The following is a 19,310-nucleotide window of genomic DNA, read 5'->3' as shown; positions in this document are numbered from 1 at the left end:
GATGATGTTTGACTATACCTCTCACCCTTCCCACTAATAATCCATCTTCTTCGATACCTGCACGTTATTTCTCTGCTCAGAAATCTAGTGTCCTCCACAAAATGAGATCCAATTGCCTCAGCATATCTCTGGCCTGCCTTTGCTGCTAGACCTTTTATTATTCTCTTAATACCTCCTTTCATCAAACTGGACTAAATCCCAAAATTTTCCCACGATTTCCAAACTCTTCCTTTCCTAATTGTTTTAATGCTATACCCAGTGCATCTTTAATATGTACGGTATGCCCCAGCTGTCAACTAAAGATGCGCAAACACTGCCTCCTGGCTGAAATTGTCCAAGTATGTCCTGATCCCCACCCCATACATGCTTCTTTCCCTCCTGTAAGTATTCTGAGCCTTTCATTATGCCCGATGTCCTTTTTCATACTGCTAGTTTGAAACCTCCTGGAGGACCAAGACCTTTTTTATCCTCTTTGGATGCCACCCGGCACTTAAGCCCAGTGTCACACACCAAGTAGGAACCTGTGTTAAGAATGAGTACTACCCGAATTAACAATTCAAAGATTCTCTTTAAACACAACTTAAGTCACTCCTCATCAGGGAAATACAAATCAAAACCACACTCAGATATCACCTCACGCCAGTCAGAGTGGCCAAAATGAACAAATCAGGAGACTATAGATGCTGGAGAGGATGTGGAGAAACGGGAACCCTCTTGCACTGTTGGTGGGAATGCAAATTGGTGCAGCGCTCTGGAAAGCAGTGTGGAGGTTCCTCAGAAAATTAAAAATAGACCTACCCTATGACCCAGCAATAGCACTGCTAGGAATTTATCCAAGGGATCAGGAGTACTGATGCATAGGGGCACTTGTACCCCAATGTTCATAGCAGCACTCTCAACAATAGCCAAATTATGGAAAGAGCCTAAATGTCCATCAACTGATGAATGGATAAAGAAATTGTGGTTTATATACACAATGGAATACTACGTGGCAATGAGAAAGAATGAAATATGGCCTTTTGTAGCAACGTGGATGGAACTGGAGAGTGTGATGCTAAGTGAAATAAGCCATACAGAGAAAGACAGATACCATATGGTTTCACTCTTATGTGGATCCTGAGAAACTTAACAGGAACCCATGGGGGAGGGGAAGGAAAAAAAAAAGAGGTTAGAGTGGGAGAGAGCCAAAGCATAAGAGACTCTTAAAAACTGTGAACAAACTGAGGGTTGATGGGGAGTGGGAGGGCATCTTTTGGGATGAGCACTGGGTGTTGTATGGAAACCAATTTGACAATAAACTTCATATATTGAAAAAAATAAATAAACACAACTTAAATATCACCTGTCTCCCATCCCTTGTTAGATTTATAGCTCGAATGTACGTAGCTGGTTATCTATAGGAAAAAAAGGTAATAAGCAATGATTCTTTTTTCCTTCTAGCTTTTTTTTTTTTTTTACTGTTTATTTATTTTTGAGAGAGAGAAAGACAGAGCATGAGCAGGGGAGGGGCAGAGAGAGAGGGAGACACAGAATCTGGAGCAGGCTCCAGGATGCAAGCTGTCAGCACAGAGCCCGATGCGGGGCTCGAACCCACGAACTATGAGATCGTGACCTGAGTCGAGGTTGGAGGCTTAACCGACTGAGCCACCCAGGCACCCCTAGCAATGATTTGGAGTACCGGACCAGTTTAAAGTTTTATTCACCTGAGGCATCCATTGGAAACTTTGCAAAAAGACCCACATTCTAAGTTCATCGTGCCTTAACATCTTCGACTATTTTAACAGTCATTTACCTAGTAATTTCTATGTGCCAAGTACGTTGTAAGTCTTTCATGTGACTAATTTAATCCCAACAACAACACTGTATGACTCATACTATTATTTCCATTTTACAGATGAGTAAACGGACACAGAGAAAACAACTTTCCCACAGAAACTGGAAGTTTGAAGCCCTAACTCTGAGGAGTTTTACAAGCCATCTAGTCTATGGCATCTTCCCAAACTTTTTTTTCTTTTTTTAATGTTTATTATTTATTTCTGAGACAGAGAGAGAGAGAGAGATGGAGTGTGAGTGGGGGAGAGTTAAAGAGGAAGACACAGAATCTGAAGCAGGCTCCATGCTCCTAACTGTCAGCACGGATCCTGACATGGGGCTCGAACTCATGAACCATGAGATCATGACCTGAGCCGAAGGTGGATGCCCAGCCGACTGAGCCACCCAGGCGCCCCTTTTTTTCTCTCTTAAATGGGCATAAAGTGTGTTATCATAATTAAGAGATCTGTGTACAGCTATGAAAATGTAGGCTACCAACAATGTAAATGTAAAAGCCTAGCTGTTACAATGCTACATGCTAAATGATTGTCTTTTTATAGTATTGCCTGATCACACACAAAATTGGAAAAACTCCACAGGCAATAGACTGTCTACTCCATATAGGGTGCAGTAACAGGCATTTGATTCTGTGTAACTTTGTAAGCACTTTGAGCATTATAATAACAGCCCACTGCCCATCCTAGAAGCTATGAAGGAATTCAACCTCATTTTGTTGAGATTTGTCAAAGCTTTTCGAAAGCTCAATGAAAATATCTAAATGCATTTAACTGGTCGGTTTCAATATACTTAGCCTGATGCTTGACATGGATGGAAAACAAAAGGTGGAATATTCGGTCCTTGTTTCTTACACAGTTACATGAACCGTGAGCCACTGACGGTAACAGAATGAGACAGTGTACCGAAGATAAATGCTTAGAGGCAGAGAAGTGGAGGTGGAGTTTTTGAGAAAGACCTGGTGAAAGAGGCAGACCATGAGCTAGACGCTAAAAGGGCAAGGCAATTGGGAATGTCTAACACAGAGGGACAAGGGCGTTTGGCGGAAGGCAGACATGAAGGTGGTCTTCTAGCTGAGTGAAGGCTGCAAGCCACACCATCTGGATATCTGAGCTCTTAAAGCAGTAATGAGATACCAAAAAACAAAAAAAACAAAGCCAGCAGTAAATGGTTTGTGCTGGGCCATCTCTACTTTCTAATCTGGTGTCTCTCCTGATCTACGAGAGGCACTCTTGAAACATCTGATAGGGGGACGCCTGGGTGGCTCAGTTGGTTGAGCGTCCGACTTCGGCTCAGGTCGTGATCTCGCGGTCCGTGAGTTCAAGCCCCACGTCGGGCTCTGGGCTGACAGCTCGGAGCCTGGAACCTGCTTCAGATTCTGTGTCTCCCTCTCTCTCTGACCCTCCCCCGTTCATGCTCTGTCTCTCTCTGTCTCAAAAATAAATAAACATTAAAAAAAAAATTTAAAAAAAGAAACACCTGATAGAGGTGTGCGCATGCAGCCACGATATGGACAGAGCCATACAGAGATCAAGTTCATAACCTTAGCCTTGTTAGCACTGCGATCTAACAACCCTTGCTCCCTAGGGCAAGAACATGTGGATTTGACTGTAGCAGGATTCTCGCACAGAGAATCATGACACCAAGGCTTTTTTTTTTTTTTTTTTTTTTTTTTTTCTCCAGTAAGCAACTCTTTTTGTGCTGGTAGGGCTCAGTTGGGTCCACTGAAGAACTGAGCCCTGAATGCCACGTGGCGTAGTATTTTATACATTTTCTATTTCTTTGTCTCTCATATATGGTAACACACAAACATGCAGCCTGATTAGGTGGTCTCATGTTACAAGGTCGTGAGGGATGTTGTCATACATATATGCATATAGCCAGGTTGCCTTGAAGTTTTTTTTTCTCCCCTCAGGGAGGGGACCCTACCACCTGACCTTTGTCAAAGATAAGCTGGCCGCTAGTTGAAGTGGCAAGGATAGACTTTATTCATTAATAACCACTGCAGTGGGGAAGAGGGCCCGTGTGAACTGAGCTCAACTTCTATCCATGCAGAGGTGACAGACGTATTAAAGCCAGAATGAAGGAGTAGGCAGGGGACCAAGCTGGGGTCCCAGCAGACTGGGATTACTCACTCTTGGGTGCTTATCTGGAGGAGAAGCAAACTCCTAGTATCTTTGTGACAGGAGGTAGTGGTGCAAGTTAGAGCAAGCCGCCCAGCGCCTGGGAGGGAGAGCCTGAGTTGTTTACCTGCCAGTTTGCTTTTCGACAGCTCTGGGTTCTTGAGCCTGCAGTTCTGGGTGGTGGAACGTCTGCATCTCAAAGCTGGAAAGAAAGGATTTACAACTGCAAGCTTTCTAAAGTGGCTGTTTTGGGTGGGGGTATTCCTGGGGCCTCTTTGTTACCAGGTTTGGGCTGAAACAGGAATTCCTCAGGCAGATACTTTAAAGGGGGTTGGGGTCATCCTAAGCATGCAGCTTCCAGCAATTAGAAACTATGTGTATATTCAAGTCTGTTGGCAGGGGCTTCTGGGGGGCTGGGAAATGGACGGAATCATTTGTGCTGGGAGCCTGCAGGTTCTAGAGGTCAAAGTCCAGGCCTGGTCAAAAAGAGAGCTCAGAGGAGCCTATCTAAAGCATGGTCAAGGAGAGGATCTTTATCACTCTTTAGTTATGTTCAAATTGCACCACTTAGCCCACCTAAAAAAACTGCCATCACTAAGGTTGGTATTTGGGTTCCTTCTATCTATATTACACAACCTTAGTTCTTCTTTTTCTCAGCGTGACCACAGGGGAGGAAGAAGAGGGTTTTGCATAAGTAATCCCAGCTCTTCGCATAGCTTTTTGGTTATCTTTCAAGACACCTGCAGCAGGAAGAAGCCTTTAGAAATTGGAATGACCTTGAACGGTGTCCTCTCCCCCTCGCTTGGGCCTGAGCAGGTGCGGATCAGACTGACCTCAAAGGGGCTTGAACTTTTATAGGCAACAGGCTGCACTTTAGTTGTTCCAGCCAGTGCAGACATACTAAATCAAAATTAAATGTTAATGATGGTGGTGTCTGTGCCACTCTGCTGGGGAAACTAAAATGCAGAGAAACGAGGCTCTAACAGCTGTCAGTAATTGGGTCACCGCCTTCCCCTGTGCCCTGGTTCCTAGATTTACACCAGCTCCTACTATCATTAACGGCCCTGCTGCAGAAAGACTCATCTTTGCCAAGATGTTGGGCTGGAGGAACATGTGTTCCTGCAGGAGAAGCTGAAAGTCCTTGAGAGAAGCACGAAGGACACAAGCCCACATCCACACACAGGAAAGGTAAGGACGGAAGCAGAAGGAGAACAGCGAGCTGGGCAGTGGCGGCCTCTGCTCTTGCGTTAGTGAGGGCAGGGCATGCTTTGTTATCTCTTCCTGCAGAATGAGCAGGTTCTGGCAGATGCTGCCAAAACTTCTTTCTTGTCAGTTCGGCAGAGAGCCTTTCCCATTATTTATTCCAATGCATAACTGGGATATTTCTGATTCATAATGGCTGGTGGTTTCATTCACAGTGGCTGGTTGGATTCCTATGTCAGATACAAGCCACTAAGCAGGCTAAGACTGAAGAATCCCGATCCAGATTTCTGCTTCTCCCTTGTGAACTTCAGTGATCTCTGGGGAAAGAGAAGGTGGAATCCCACCTTGAAACAGGTACCCTGGCTGGTCTCTGCTAGAATTGCGGGGCAATTGTCCCATAGGTACGATGGTTTCATTCCGAATCTCTGGGAACACTTGTCACATCTACACTGTGAATTAAGAAGCTTCCAAGTGTTATTCGGGTGTTTCATGAAGACCACTCAGTTTGGTGTTGCTTATAAACCAACGTAAATTGGTAGTTTTCATGTATATGATTGTTGGGGACATGGTGGAGGTGTCTCAAATACAAAGCTCTGCTCGCTATTTAGGCAGTACCAGCAAGTTAGCAATTTAAGTAGACCCAGAAATGAACCACTGGGCTTGCTGTTTAAGGGGTGGGCATTGTTTCCTTCATAATGGAGGACTCGAGATGGGGCAAACGGTAAGGTAAGATCACAGGTGACCACAGAAAAAGAGATGGGCCAGTCATTTGTGCGTTTGCTCTTAAAACCATTCCCTGCTTCTTGTTTCTCTGAATTTCAGGGCCCAGAGTCTGGATACTTCCTTTTCCCGGGCTCTCTTGCCCACCGGCCCTCAGTTAGGTTAAGCCTGTGGGGACCATAGGGAAAGAAAAAGTTTTCCTTGACCCTCCTAGGGTTCCTGGCTGGGGCTGAAAATTAGACCAACAGGGACAGATGAACAGGAGAAAAGCACACGCATTTATTTAATATAGGTTTTATGTGATGCCCAAAGAAACAGTTAAACCTGAGTATTTTTATGCTAGGTTTAACAAAGAGTAGGCAGTCGTGTAGAAATACGGCAGGTAGGGGCGCCTGGGTGGCGCAGTCGGTTAAGCGTCCGACTTCAGCCAGGTCACCATCTCGCGGTCCGTGAGTTCGAGCCCCGCGTCAGACTCTGGGCTGATGGCTCAGAGCCTGGAGCCTGTTTCCGATTCTGTGTCTCCCTCTCTCTCTGCCCCTCCCCCGTTCATGCTCTGTCTCTCTCTGTCCCAAAAATAAATAAACGTTGAAAAAAAAAACAAAACAAAACAAAAAAAGAAATACTGCAGGTAAAAGAGTATGGGGTAAGTACAGCAGGGGAAACTTAGTAAGGCCTATTTGTTCAGATGCTTCTCCGTGTCCCTTTGTCTTTGGTGATAAGGATGTCTTCTCCTGGGGTACAGGGAGGGCAACTCTCACATGGGGATTTTATTACCTGTTTTGGGAGAAGGGCAGAAGGAAATTCACAGTGACCTTACTGCTTCTGTTTTTTCAAACCCTTTCAGCTTAAAATATTCAATATGCTACGGTGTCATATTTGACAGGAGCATGTCCTGAACCCCCTCAGGACCTGCTTGGAACCCCAGAGTTGGTATAAACCCCAGAGTTAACTTAACTTGAAGATATTTGATTCAACAGATACAGCAAGAAGCTCCCTCAGAACTTCCCTTACCTGACTAAAAGGAGAAACTTCTGAGAAATTTAACTTCCATGAATTCCTGCTAGGGACAGGTCTGCTCCCAGGAGAGAGACCAAGAGTAAACCTACCATATTTCCCCTCTCTGGGGGAATTCCATGGCGGAAAGACCACCTGCACCTATATAAACAAACATCACAACACATTTTCTTCTCTCTTATTTGTTCTCCTAAAAACCCATGTGTCTTTTTTTTTTTTTTTTTTGAGAAGGCGTCATGCTCTGTGTGGAGCCCAATATGGGGCTTGAACTCATGACCCTGAGATCAAGACCTGAGCTGAGCTCAAGAGTCAGATGCTTAACCGACTGAGCCACCCAGGCACCCCTCCATTTGTCTTTCTTAAAGAACTCTATTTGGGGCACCTGGGTGGCTCAGTCAGTTAAGTGTCCGACTTCGGCTCAGGTCACGATCTCGAGTTCACGAGTTTGAGCCCCACATCAGGCTCTGCGCTGACAGCTCAGAGCCTGGAGCCTGCTTCAGATTCTGTGTCTCCCTCTCTCTCTGCCCCTCCCCTGCTCATACTCTGCCTCTCTCTCTCTCAAAAATAAACATTAAAAAAAAAAAAAGAAGAAACCTATCTGTTCTTCCAATAGAAGCTTTTTTCCCAGCCTCCCTTTCCCCTACTAACTTAGGTAAATAAACTCCCAAATTCTAACCTCCTCTTTGAGTTACTCCTCACAGCATTCTGGCATATAATCAGATTGCACACTCAAACTAACTCTGCCTTTTTTTCGTGTTAATCTGCCTTTCGTCAGTTAAATTCTCAGCCCCCCAGTTACTGAACCTGAGAGGGTAGAGGAAAAGATTTTCTTCTCCAGTCTCTCCGATGAAAGTCACTGGGAGGCGATTGGGCGGCCTCTCTGGCCATGGCTCCCCCGAGGCTCCAGCTTCTGTCAGACACCCCCTCTTCAGTCTCAGCTCCTCTGGCAGTGTGGCCAGTTCTCTCAGGAAGCAAGAATTCCTGTCCCCTTCATGGTCCTGCTAGCCAGACAAAGAATCAAACTGACATGAAACAGATTAACAGGAGAAAAATCGTATTTAGTTACAGACCTGGGGAGCATCCACATAGACATGGAAATTCCAAACACAGTCAGGCAGCATGAAGTATATATGTCATTCTGAACCAAGCAGAACCGGGTCTTCAAAGGTCTGGGTCTCCAAAGGGAAGGAATGGGGTCTTTAGGAAGACTGAAAAAAGGTAAATGTGTGGTAAACAAATGTTTGCTGGGCCACCGAGAAACAATGGGCCATGGAGGGCTTCCATCAAACAGGCCTTGCTTGGACCACGCCTAGTTCACAGTATACTGTAGTTATCTAGGGTTACAGCTCTCCACCTGGAGCAGGTCCTCAATCCGAATTCCTTTTAGGTCTCTCCTCCTCTCCGCCATCATGGCGTGTGCTGCTGACTGTTTCTTGCCATGTCTTCTCACAAGACTTTCAGGATCAAGCGATTCCTGGCCAAGAAACCAAAAAGCAGAATCGTCCCATTCCTCAGGGGATTCGGATGAAAACTGGTAATAACACCAGCTACAACTCCAAGAGGCGGCATTGGAGAAGAACGAAGCCGGGTCTGTACGGGATCGTACCTGAGGTGGCACACGTTTATGCCGCCTGAAGGTCACGTGTTCCTACTCCGTCACGCTCCAAACCTCCCTACTACCTGATCTGTTGTATCACGGAAGACTTTTCTCTGTTATTATGCTTCTGCACCTGTAGGTTGGTTCAGTAATAAACACGTGAGACCTTTTGACTGAAAATAAATAGAGAAATAAATAAATATAAATAAATACATTCTTTTTAGGCAGTTGGGGGGGAGGGGAGGTAGGTAAAGAGCTTTTCCGAATCTGCTGGGTCTTGATTGCTTTTAACTCAAAATAATCTTTATGCCAAAGTGGCCCATCTTGGGGTGGCCTGCCCTTGGCCCCTACTGTTCCCACCGATGGTGGTGGCTCTGGTTCCTGGCCTCCTGGTACCACCTTCTCCCTTGATCTCTCTAGTCCTACGGGTAGTAGCAGCTCTCTGCTGTTGCAAATATGTGGCTTGCTCCTCCCTCCCTTCTCCCCCATCCTTTCTTTGACTTTCCAAGTCTTTCAACACTTTTTTAAGCAGTTGCCTACATCACACTCCCTCAACTGGATTATCTAGTATGGGCTCTGTTTAGAAGAGAATGTTAATAGGGTACATTTATGAAAATTAATAAATTCATACTGGTACAAAATTATTAATGAAACTAAAAACTTTTTAAAATTTCACCGATGGCCCCAATAATGTATTTCCAATAATATTTTTTTCTGTTCCAGGAACCAAACGAAATTCCATATTGCATTTAGTCATCAGGCCTGCGTAATTAACTTTGGTTTCTGACAATTTATTGATCTTTTCTTGTTTTTATGACCTTGACCTGAAGACCTCAGTTATTTTGTGAAAGGCGCTCACATGGTAGGTTGTTTCATATTTTCCCATGATTAGATTGGGGTAGTACATTTTTGGAAGAAATATCATGTGCTATAATACCCTCCTCATTGCATCTATCAGGAAGAGGGGACATGATACCATCCTTCATTATTGTTAGAGATGTTTACTTTGACTACTTAGTTCAGGTGACGTCTGCAGATCTTGACATTGTAGTTACTACTGGGACATTTCCATTCTCTACTGACTACAAGTGAGTCACCCTGTCTACTTAGTTCATAACTTAGGGGAGACAGATGTAGCTCCCGTTGCTTGAAGGCAAAGTATCAAGGTATTTGTGGAAATGTGTTAAAACCACCACAAAAATTAACTGTAAATATTTTGAGGTAAAATCTTTGCAACTAAAAAAAAAAAAAAAAAAAAAAAGAGGATTAAGACCCACCTCACGTCCCCATCCATTTGGGGAGAACGGAAAGCTCGAAGGGTCTGTGAGTGCTGTGTGCAGGTTGGCCACTAGATTCCCAGCCCCGGCTTTGATGACTCACATTAACAGACAATTCAGAAGCAATGGTTTCAGACATGGCTAGATCCAGGGCTCCAATTTTGTGTCCAGGATATTTTCGCCTTTTATCTTAATTCTGCTTCCCACTGAATTGCTTCCATTCTCAGTCAGCCTCCCCCATGACGGTGGCCAGGCGGCTGCCTGCAGGATCATACTCTCACAGCCAGGCAAAACCATCCAAAAAAGCATTCCTCTTTCCTCTTTTTCACCATAGCCGGAAAGATAGAGTGCGGTGATTGACAAGGCCTTGGACACAAGACAAGCCCTGGAGCTACAATGATTCGGGTCTTAACCCTCCTCCCAGCATCACAAGGACTGAGAAAGAATGACCAGAGGTGCTGTGGGGGCGGGGGAGGTGGGGGGTGGGTGGGAAGGAGACCGGTGGCTGGGTGATACAAACAGAGATGTCTTCCACTAAGCGGACTGACCCTCAGTTCCTCGGGATATCCGTGCTCAGGCCACAGCTCCAGCATGCCTCAGACAGGTGTGGCTCAGGTAGTGAGGGCAGAAGGCTTGTTGGCATCCCAGCCCAGGCTCACCTACCTCTTTGGTTCATGTGTTTTGATCATTTGTCTACACCGGTGCTTTTCAACCGAGGGCGATTCCCACCCCCACTCCGCTTAGGATATTTCATTATGACCGAAGACGTTTTTAGTTGCCATAAGTTGGGGGAGGGGGTTGTCCTACGGGCATCTAGTGGGTGGAGAAGTCACGATGCTGCTAAACATCCTGCAATGCACAAGCCCATCCCAAACCACGCAGAATCATCTGCCCCCCAAAATGCTCATAGTGCCGTGGTTAAGAAACCCTGGTCTAGGCAATCGGAAAAAGAGTATGTTTCTGCTGTTTTGCCAAAGAGGAAAAACTGCATACCTGACATTCACTGAATTACTTTTCCCCGCCTCATTATCTACCGAGTTAGGTGAATTGAGAAGTTACCCCACCGTATGTGTAAAAGGCTTAAAGATAAGGGGCTTAATTCTACCTTTTGGAAACAAGGAAAGAGACCTTCCTTTCCCTTTTCTTTCACAATTTCTTTCTCTGTTTTTCAAACGTATGTAAATCTTTTTTTTTTCTTCTTTTTTTTTAATGGCTGCATCAGCCTCTTGCCAGTCTCACAGCTCAGAAATGTGTCCCCGAGGACCAAGAGCCATCTCTATGAAATGTATTCCTCAAGGAAGATGGTGCCCTGCCTCGCAGTTTCCTAGGAGAAGACAAACCTAACTTCAACTATCATCTGAGTTCACGTTGCAAAACCTGCCGAATGTCACCGGGGCATCCGCTCAGCTGTAAGGGCGCAAGATTTCCCCGCTGTCTGCCATCTCTTTAGCAGATGGCCAGAGATGCATATCACATTCTGGTTTAATGCTTATTCAATAAAAAAATTATTTTCTTTCTCTTCTTTGTAGAGAGGTTTTCTGAGTTGAGAAGACATTTCACTTTTAATTACATTTCCACAACACATGCTAGTTTATTAGAATAGTTAAAAAGCAAAGTCTGTCAGAGATGTGGACACGCATTCCTCGTTTCCCAATAAGGCTATTTGACCCCAATTTATTCTTCTTTTCTTTTCATCTTCATTCAGTTCAAGATTAAGTTCTCTGTTGTATAAGTGTCTTAGAACTTGTCCTTAATCGAATTCTAATCAACATTAGTATTGTTTTCAAACAACTCGTATGTGATCTTAAAATCACCTTTGCTTCAAAAGGACATGTCAGTGGGGCACCTGGGTGGCACAGTCGGTTGGGCATCCGACTTCAGCCAGGTCATGATCTCGCGGTCCCTGAGTTCGAGCCCCGCGTCAGGCTCTGGGCTGATGGCTCAGAGCCTGGAGCCTGTTTCCGATTCTGTGTCTCCCTTTCTCTCTGCCCCTCCCCCGTTCATGCTCTGTCTCTCTCTGTCCCAAAAATAAAATAAACGTTAAAAAAAAAATTAAAAAAAAAAAAGGACATGTCAGTATTTCATAGTCCTTCCCAAGGAATCATTCTATTCCTTTCTTGTTTAAATTTCTCCTTTCCTTTGTTGATAGGAGCTCTGCTTGATAAAAACAGCTCCCAGAGCTGAGCTCTAGTGAGAAGTAGTGACCAGCTGCAGTATTTCTGGCAGACAAAACAAAATAAGCTCTGGTTTCAGGTTTGGGAGGCGAATGCTGAACCCTTGTGTTAAAAAAACAAAATTCAACTGAGTACGTTTTAAAGACCTTGTTGGCTTTATTTGATTCATGAATCAGAATCCCATCTAGCAGATAGAAAGGAGCTCCAAAGAGCTGTGCAAAATGAAAGAAAGACTTTTATAGGCACAAGGGGGCAGGACAAGGAAGTTACTAGCAAAGAGCAGAATTTTGGTGGCAAGGTCACCCTCCTTTTGGGAACAACAAGGGTCTGTCAGGCAGATTACCTCTCTAGTGCTAATTAGGTAATTTCATATTGACTGGTCTAAGATTCCATTCCAGGGAGAGGTTAAGACATTATGTAAGCAGAAAGAGTTAGGGGTCCCCAGATGTTGGGTAACATCATCAAAAAGATGTGACCACCAACAGACCCCTGAGCTGAACTGGGGCTCCCGGAGACTCCTCCCCCCTCCCCTGTCCTTGGAATGCGGGTTCCACTTGCCTTTCCAGCTCCCAGAGGCTGCTCCAAGGACACAGTGTTGAGATGGTGATGTGCTGTTGAAAACACCTGCACGGTATACTTGACTGGCCCAGTTAGGGCCTCTTTATAAAACTCTTAAGATTTGGAGGGCAACGGTGTGGGGATCTATTCATCTTGCTGCGGCCCAAGACAAGCCTCCTAGGTAAGTTCCCTTTGCTATTATTTAAATTGCCACCTACCAACCCAGGGCGGCCTGCCTCTTTCTTCGGTCTCTCCCTGCCCTCTGACTGCTGCGGCAGGTTTCAGATTGCACCAGGAAAGCTCCCGAGAGGGCTGTGAACCAGAAAAAGAAAAGATGAGACAAAGCTTTTGTGAAACAAGAGAAGTCATTTTAGGCCCGCAGCTATTCTCCCAGGTCTGTGCCCAGCTTGCCCAAGCACATGGCTGGCAGAACCTCCCAGGAGGTGCTGAATTACAAAGAAATGCAGAAACCTCAGCAGTAAAGGATTTCAAGGGAACAAAGGGAATGCAAAAACTAAGTCTCTACCAGGCTTGGAAATAGCCACACCTGATCAGAGACAATAAACCAGTGGTTAAACTCCAAGTGCAGATTCAAAGGTGAGCAAGGCCCTGCTTGCCTTACCTGAGATCTGGAGCCCAAGACCCCATCTAGTTTATACCTGCTCTTGGAGCAGGCCCGCAGCCACATCCTGTCGTCAGAGTTACCTCCGCCTTATTGTAATGTTAAAATCTCCACCCAAGGAGAGCACAAGCCTCCCTAACACAACCTACAATGTACTTACAGTCGTGTTTCCTTAAGACGCATGCGCAACCTCGTGCCTACCTCGACATAAGATGACAAAACTCCCCTTTCCGAATATTTACCCTGACTCTAAATAAAAGAAACCCACTCGTCCCTGCTCTGGGAGTTACGGCTTTGGAACTTATTCCCTGTGATCTCGTTACCTGCTGCATGCACATAAACTTTCTTCCTTCATGTGACCCCTCTACCTGGAGTCTTCTCTACCTGAAACTCACCAAGGAGCAGACTCACTTTAATTTGGTTACAATTATGGGTACATTAAGTTAGGTATTAGGTCTTGGGTTGGTGATGTGGGCTTAGCACAAGTGACTCTGTGGTAGGGTCCCCTCCCTAAGGAATGTGAAGAAAAAAAAAAAAACACCTCAAGGCATATGCATACGTGACAACCTCCCTCGAGACCTCGGAACATGAGACCATTTAATCAGACCGCGTGTTTGTGTGTTACCATATATGGGAGATGAAGAAATAGCAAATATATTAAAAAAAAAAAAAAAAAGTAGGCCATGTGGCGTTTGGGGCTCAGTTCTTCAGGTACACACCCAACTGAGCCCAGCCAGCATGAATAAAGTTGCTTCCTGGAAAGAAAAGTCTTGATGTCAGGACTCTGTGAGAGAGAGAGAGACAACTCCATTTGGAGCAAACTCCATTTGCTACAACTCCATTTGGGGCCTGTTGTCTCTTTTTTTAACCTTTGCATGGACTACAAAATCTCAGAGGAAATGACTTTACCTCCTGCTGCCTATGTAACCAGCAAGCAAGGAATGCTAAATATGCAGCATATGTTTAAAAAGCCATGTCAAATCTGGATTGAAGGTCAAAACAAAACAAAACAAACAACGACAAAAACCCAGCAAGTAAGAGTGATCTAGGAAATGTTGCCTACCTTGTATTTCTAATTACTTTTGTTTTTTATTTTTTGAGCAGGAGAGGGGCAGAGAGAGAGAGAGGGAAAGAGAGGATCCCAAGCAGGCTCCACGCTGTCAACACAGAGCCCGACATGGGGTTCGATTCCATGAACTGCAAGATCATGACCTGAGCTGAAATGAAGAGTCGGACACTTAACCCACTGAGCCACCCAGGTGTCCCTGTTTTTGTTTTTTTTTATACTATTTATTAAGAAGGAAAGAGGATTTTTATCATAAAACTAACATTCGCTGCTGAAAATTTAGAAAATAAAGAAAAATTAACAAAAAAAAAGGAAATTTTAAAATGTCCTCATCCAGAAATAACTCATGCTGACACTTTGGTTTGTTTTCTTTCCTTCTTCCCTTGCAAACTTTAACTTCCCTTGCAAATTTTAACAATGTAATTAAACGTGCTGTCTATTCCTCCTGTGTAAGGGAGAGAGGGGTCACTGTGGACATCTGTGGTTCCGACATGGTTCAGCAGTTGCTAAAAGCTGATGAGTACAATAATGATCACACTGGTTTTGCTTTTTTGTTTTGTTTTGGCAGAATCATCCATCCTTGTTAAGATAATGTTCCAGGATGTTTGTATTTGTACGTAGTCGAGCCACACAGCAACAAACGAAAAAAATAGCTCTTTTCCAAAGCCTTTGTAGGAGAGGAAAGACGTTTTCCTCTAGTCTCTTAGGTTTAGTGCCCATGGCTTGTGAATTCAACGGGCAAAAGACACATTAACAGGAGAAAAAGTTTTTCAGTGTATACACAGGAGCCAAAGAAGCAGCTGGCTAGTTGAATGGTTCAAGTTAAAGGTTTGTATATTTAACAGCTTCTATGGGAAGAACAAATAGATTCCTTTAGCAAAGACAAATGGATTTCTAGGAGAACAAATGGGAGATAAGAAAAACTGTGATAATATGTGTTTATACGGATGCAGTGGTCTTTCTGTCTTCTTCGTGGCCTTGAAACACCCCTGGAGGGGGTAATTATGGTAAGTTTATTACTGGTCCTGCTCCTAGGAGTAGAAGCCACCCCAAAGAGAATTTATGGCAGGCTCCTTTCTTAGAAGTTTCTGCTTTTAGTCATGTAAGGGAAGCTCCAAGAAGGCTTTTTTCTACATCAGTTGAATCTCAACTATCTTCAGCTTAAAATCATCTTCATGCCAACCCTGGACGCACCAAGTGAGTCCCCACATCTTCAAAGAGGGAAATGCAACAAAAGGAGGGGTTGGAAGCTAACACTCTCTGAACCATAGGGCTGGGCCGGGTGCTTTATCCACAACGGTTCCACAGGTTAGGTTTGATTGATTCCATTTTACAGATAGCAAACTAGAGGCTCAGAAGAGCGAAGCAACAGACCCTATAATCTGAGCCAATTTGTATCAGAGAGCCTAGAATCATTCTACTTTTATTCAACAAGCATCTGGTGAGTGAATTCTATGTGGCAGGGTCTATGTGGTGGGTCTTTGGCTGAGCTCCCAGAAACAGAGCTGAGATGCGAATTCGCGTACAAGTGCTTTATGGGGGAAACAGCGTCTCAGGAGAAGCAAAATGGGGGAAGCAGAGCAGAATAGGGGAATCCGGTGAGGCAAGCGTGTGGTCTCCACGGAAGCCTAGCTCAGTCTCATCCCCTGGAGACGCTCTGGAGCACAAATTGCATCATGGAGTTAAGTGCCCTTCATCAGTCCGTCACTTTAGCCAAGGCAGCGACTGTGGATGCTACACAGTGAGGGGTGGGCACGCCTGCTGGCAGGGGGGATCTGGGCCCCCCAACACCAACCACCTACCTCAGGGAGCCTGCTGTGGCCCAGTGCTGCTTTTGCCTGGATGGGCAAATGCGTCTAATCTGGGGGAAATAAAATGGAAGAAACAGACAGGAAGGAGAAGCTCCTTCCTCCTGCAGTGTCCTTCCAGCACCTTCTATTGATAAAATCTAACCAAATGCTCGCTGCAAACAAGAAGCGCTTAAACAGTCTAGCCCACTATCACAGAGCAGACGATAAAGGGTAGATTTTGAGGCGAGTAACAATAAATTGATAACTGGCACAGCCACTAAGATCACAATTGGACAACAAACCTTCCTTTGCTTTTCTTCTTTTTCTCCATCCTTGTTGAGTGTTCATTATGCTCAACCAAAAAAATTAGCAAAAGAAGAGTCTGTGCTGCCTGGCTCTTTTGCTGGAGCCTACGATGTGGACTGGATGGGCCAACGTTCAGTCTTCCCACTGCCAGGAAGCTCTGAACCACCCATGGGACCAGTGTGGCATGATAAACAGTAGGAGAAAACCCATCTGGGCACAGCCCCAAAGGCCAACTGCTTTGGGGGTGCTGGGGAAAGGGGGAATCGAAGCCACACAGCCAGGTTCTGCCATACATTGTTCAAGCAGTTATGGCCGCTCAAACTTTACTAAGATGACGAACTTCTGGTTGTTGGATTGGGTCTCAAAGGTCATGCTGTTGGGCACATTCCCGGAGTCTTCTTTAAGGTCATCAAAGTAGCCAGTGTCTCTCTTTCGTCCTTATGAATTTTTGCGATGCAAACAGGGTTGTTATACATTTTCATGAAAATATTTTAAAATTATATTTATATTAAAATATAAATTGAAATTTTATTTAAAAATAATTTCCAAGAAATTAGCAGAAGAAAATACAATGACATTCTAATAATAATATCTTTTCTATTGTCATAAAGACAATGCCTTGTCATTATTATCCCCAGAAGATACAGAGGACAGTGGGTAAAGCATGGGTAAGGGCTTTTCCCTTCTGTTGTCTGTGATAATTGACTTCCAAAGTCAGTTTTGCATATGCGCTCAGCCTTAACTTAGACTTTAGAGCTGAGTGAACCTGTCAGGCAAAGAGCTCATCTATACTCAACCTCACACACACACACACACACACACACACACACACACAATCCAAACTGCTTACTGGTATTACACACTTCCTACATTTTTTAAGATTCTATTTTTAAGTAATCTTTATACCCAATGTGGGGTTCAAGCCCACAAACCCAAGATCAAGAGTCGCACACTCCACCAACTGAGCCAACCAGGCACCCCACACACTTCCTATTTCTATATATTAGGGTAATATCTTTATATTACTTGTGTTGCTGGATTTTTTTTTTTTTTAGCTTTTAATTGTGCACTTACAAACATGAGAAAAGCTATTCATTTTTTTCTAGTGATCAACAAAAAATGTACTAAAAATTTTAAAATGCCTTCATCTTTATGGGGTGACTTTAGAAATTATTATTATGTTCTTACATTTTCTGGAATATTGCCATTTAGAGGATTAGTGATAATTAGTGGGAAACATAATACAGTATATCTAATGAAAATGTCATTGATGTTATTCTATTTAGTTATATTTACTTTTGTGAATGAAACAAATGCTTTAAAATATTTGTTGGGGCGCCTGGGTGGCTCAGTCGGTTAAGCGTCTGACCTTGGCCCAGGTCATGATCCCATGCTCCGTGGGTTCGAGCCCTACGTCAGGCTCTGTGCTGACAGCTCGGAGCCTGGAGCCTGCTTCGGATTCTGTGTCTCCCTCTCTCTCTGCCCCTCCCCTGTTTGCACTCTGTCTCTCTGTCTCCCAAAAATAAATAAATATTTAAAAAAAATTTTTAATAAAATAAAATATTTGTCAATTTGATGACACAGGTAAGTCTGGTGAGCAGATTGGAGAGAATAGCGTGGAGTTCTGAGCACTAGCGGCTTCTCAGCAACTGCATCCAATGGCCTGTTCTCAGTCCTCACTCTGTTGACTTCTTTGAAATGCCTAATTCCTATCTTTTTGAACTAGATAATGTCCCATTTCCTCCATCTCTCTGATCTCAGCCTCTCCACTCTTCTTGTTTTCAATCCCCAGGCAAAGGAATTCAAATCTCCCTAGTCCCTGCCAAAGTGACTCATGCACATAATGGAGCTGCTGGCTTCCACCATAATTGATGGTCACCAAATTTATTTTATTTCTGTTTTAAGTTTATTTGTTTTCTTTGAGAGAGATCGAGGTGAGGAGAGGCAGAGAGAGAGAGAGAGAGAGAGAGAGAGAGAGAATCCCAAGCAGGCTCCACACTGCCAGCACAGAGCCTGATGCGGGGCTCAATGTGGGAGTCAAACTCATAAACCGTGGGATCATGACCTCAGCCGAAATCTAGAGTCAGACGCTTCACTGACTGAGCGCCCCCCAGGCGTCCCGATGGCCACCAAATTTAAATGGGGTTCAGTCCTGCCCGGGAATCATATTATATTTCTCTGACCAACTAGTCCCCTCTTTTACTTGCCAGAATGGCTATTTCGAACCTCCACCCCCATCAGATCTCTGAAGGATGTAAAGACCCATCGCCCTTTGGGATGGAGAGAAAAATTTATTTTGCCTGCCTCTGATGCAAATGGCAAATGATTTCACAAGCCTCAACCACTGAGAGTGTAGCAAAATGGAGTCTGGACCCCAGGGGACAATAGAGGAGAACAGAGCAAGGAGGGAAGTAGATTTGCAGTGACCCTCCTCAGCTGTCCCCTCACAGGCTGAGGGGTGCCCCAACTGAAAACATGGAAGAAAACTCTCCCTTTCCTGGTGCGAGTCTAAACCTATATGTAGGTCTTGGATGCCAAGCAATAGAGTTACATACGAATAACTTTATGACATTATAAAGAAGACATCATCACCTACAAATGAAAAAAGGAAGGCATGTTCAAAAGGTGATGTTGGAATAATTAGTTAAAATTCTAGAGAAATAAAAACCATCACTTGAATAATACCAAAACAAGCTCGAGAGACTTTAGTTATATAAATAAATAGAATAAAAAATCAAGAAACTATAATTGAAGACTTGAAGGAAAGACGGGCATGTTTGTCTACATAAAACATTTTAACTCCTGTATGTAAAAATAAAATTAGATTTGGAAAAAATGCATTTGGTATGAAAAATGCTGAGAGTACAATAGTTTAATTGGCAAAGGACACTGGTTTTTTGTTGTTGTTGTTGTTCTTATTTGTTTTTTAAAGATTTTATTTTTAAGTAATCTGTACACCCAACGTGGGGCTCAAACTCACAACCCTGAGATCAAGAATCGCATGCTTCTCCAACTGAACCAGCCAGGTGCCCC

At 44.2% G+C, this 19,310-nt stretch overlaps 1 pseudogene; it reads left to right on the top strand.

The window, feature by feature from the left end:
* The first annotated feature begins 4,657 nt into the window (after nt 1-4,657).
* Nucleotides 4,658-11,283, top strand: LOC124520646 (60S ribosomal protein L39-like; annotated as a pseudogene).
* Nucleotides 11,284-19,310: the final 8,027 nt, after the last annotated feature.

The sequence above is a fragment of the Lynx rufus genome, unplaced genomic scaffold (assembly GCF_022079265.1).
Source record: "Lynx rufus isolate CCGP_SWC_20201006 ecotype Redwood Valley unplaced genomic scaffold, mLynRuf1.p SCAF_3, whole genome shotgun sequence".
NCBI lineage: Eukaryota > Metazoa > Chordata > Mammalia > Carnivora > Felidae > Lynx > Lynx rufus.
Note: the sequence above shows the minus strand (reverse complement) of the source record. Positions and strands in the feature narration are given on the sequence as shown.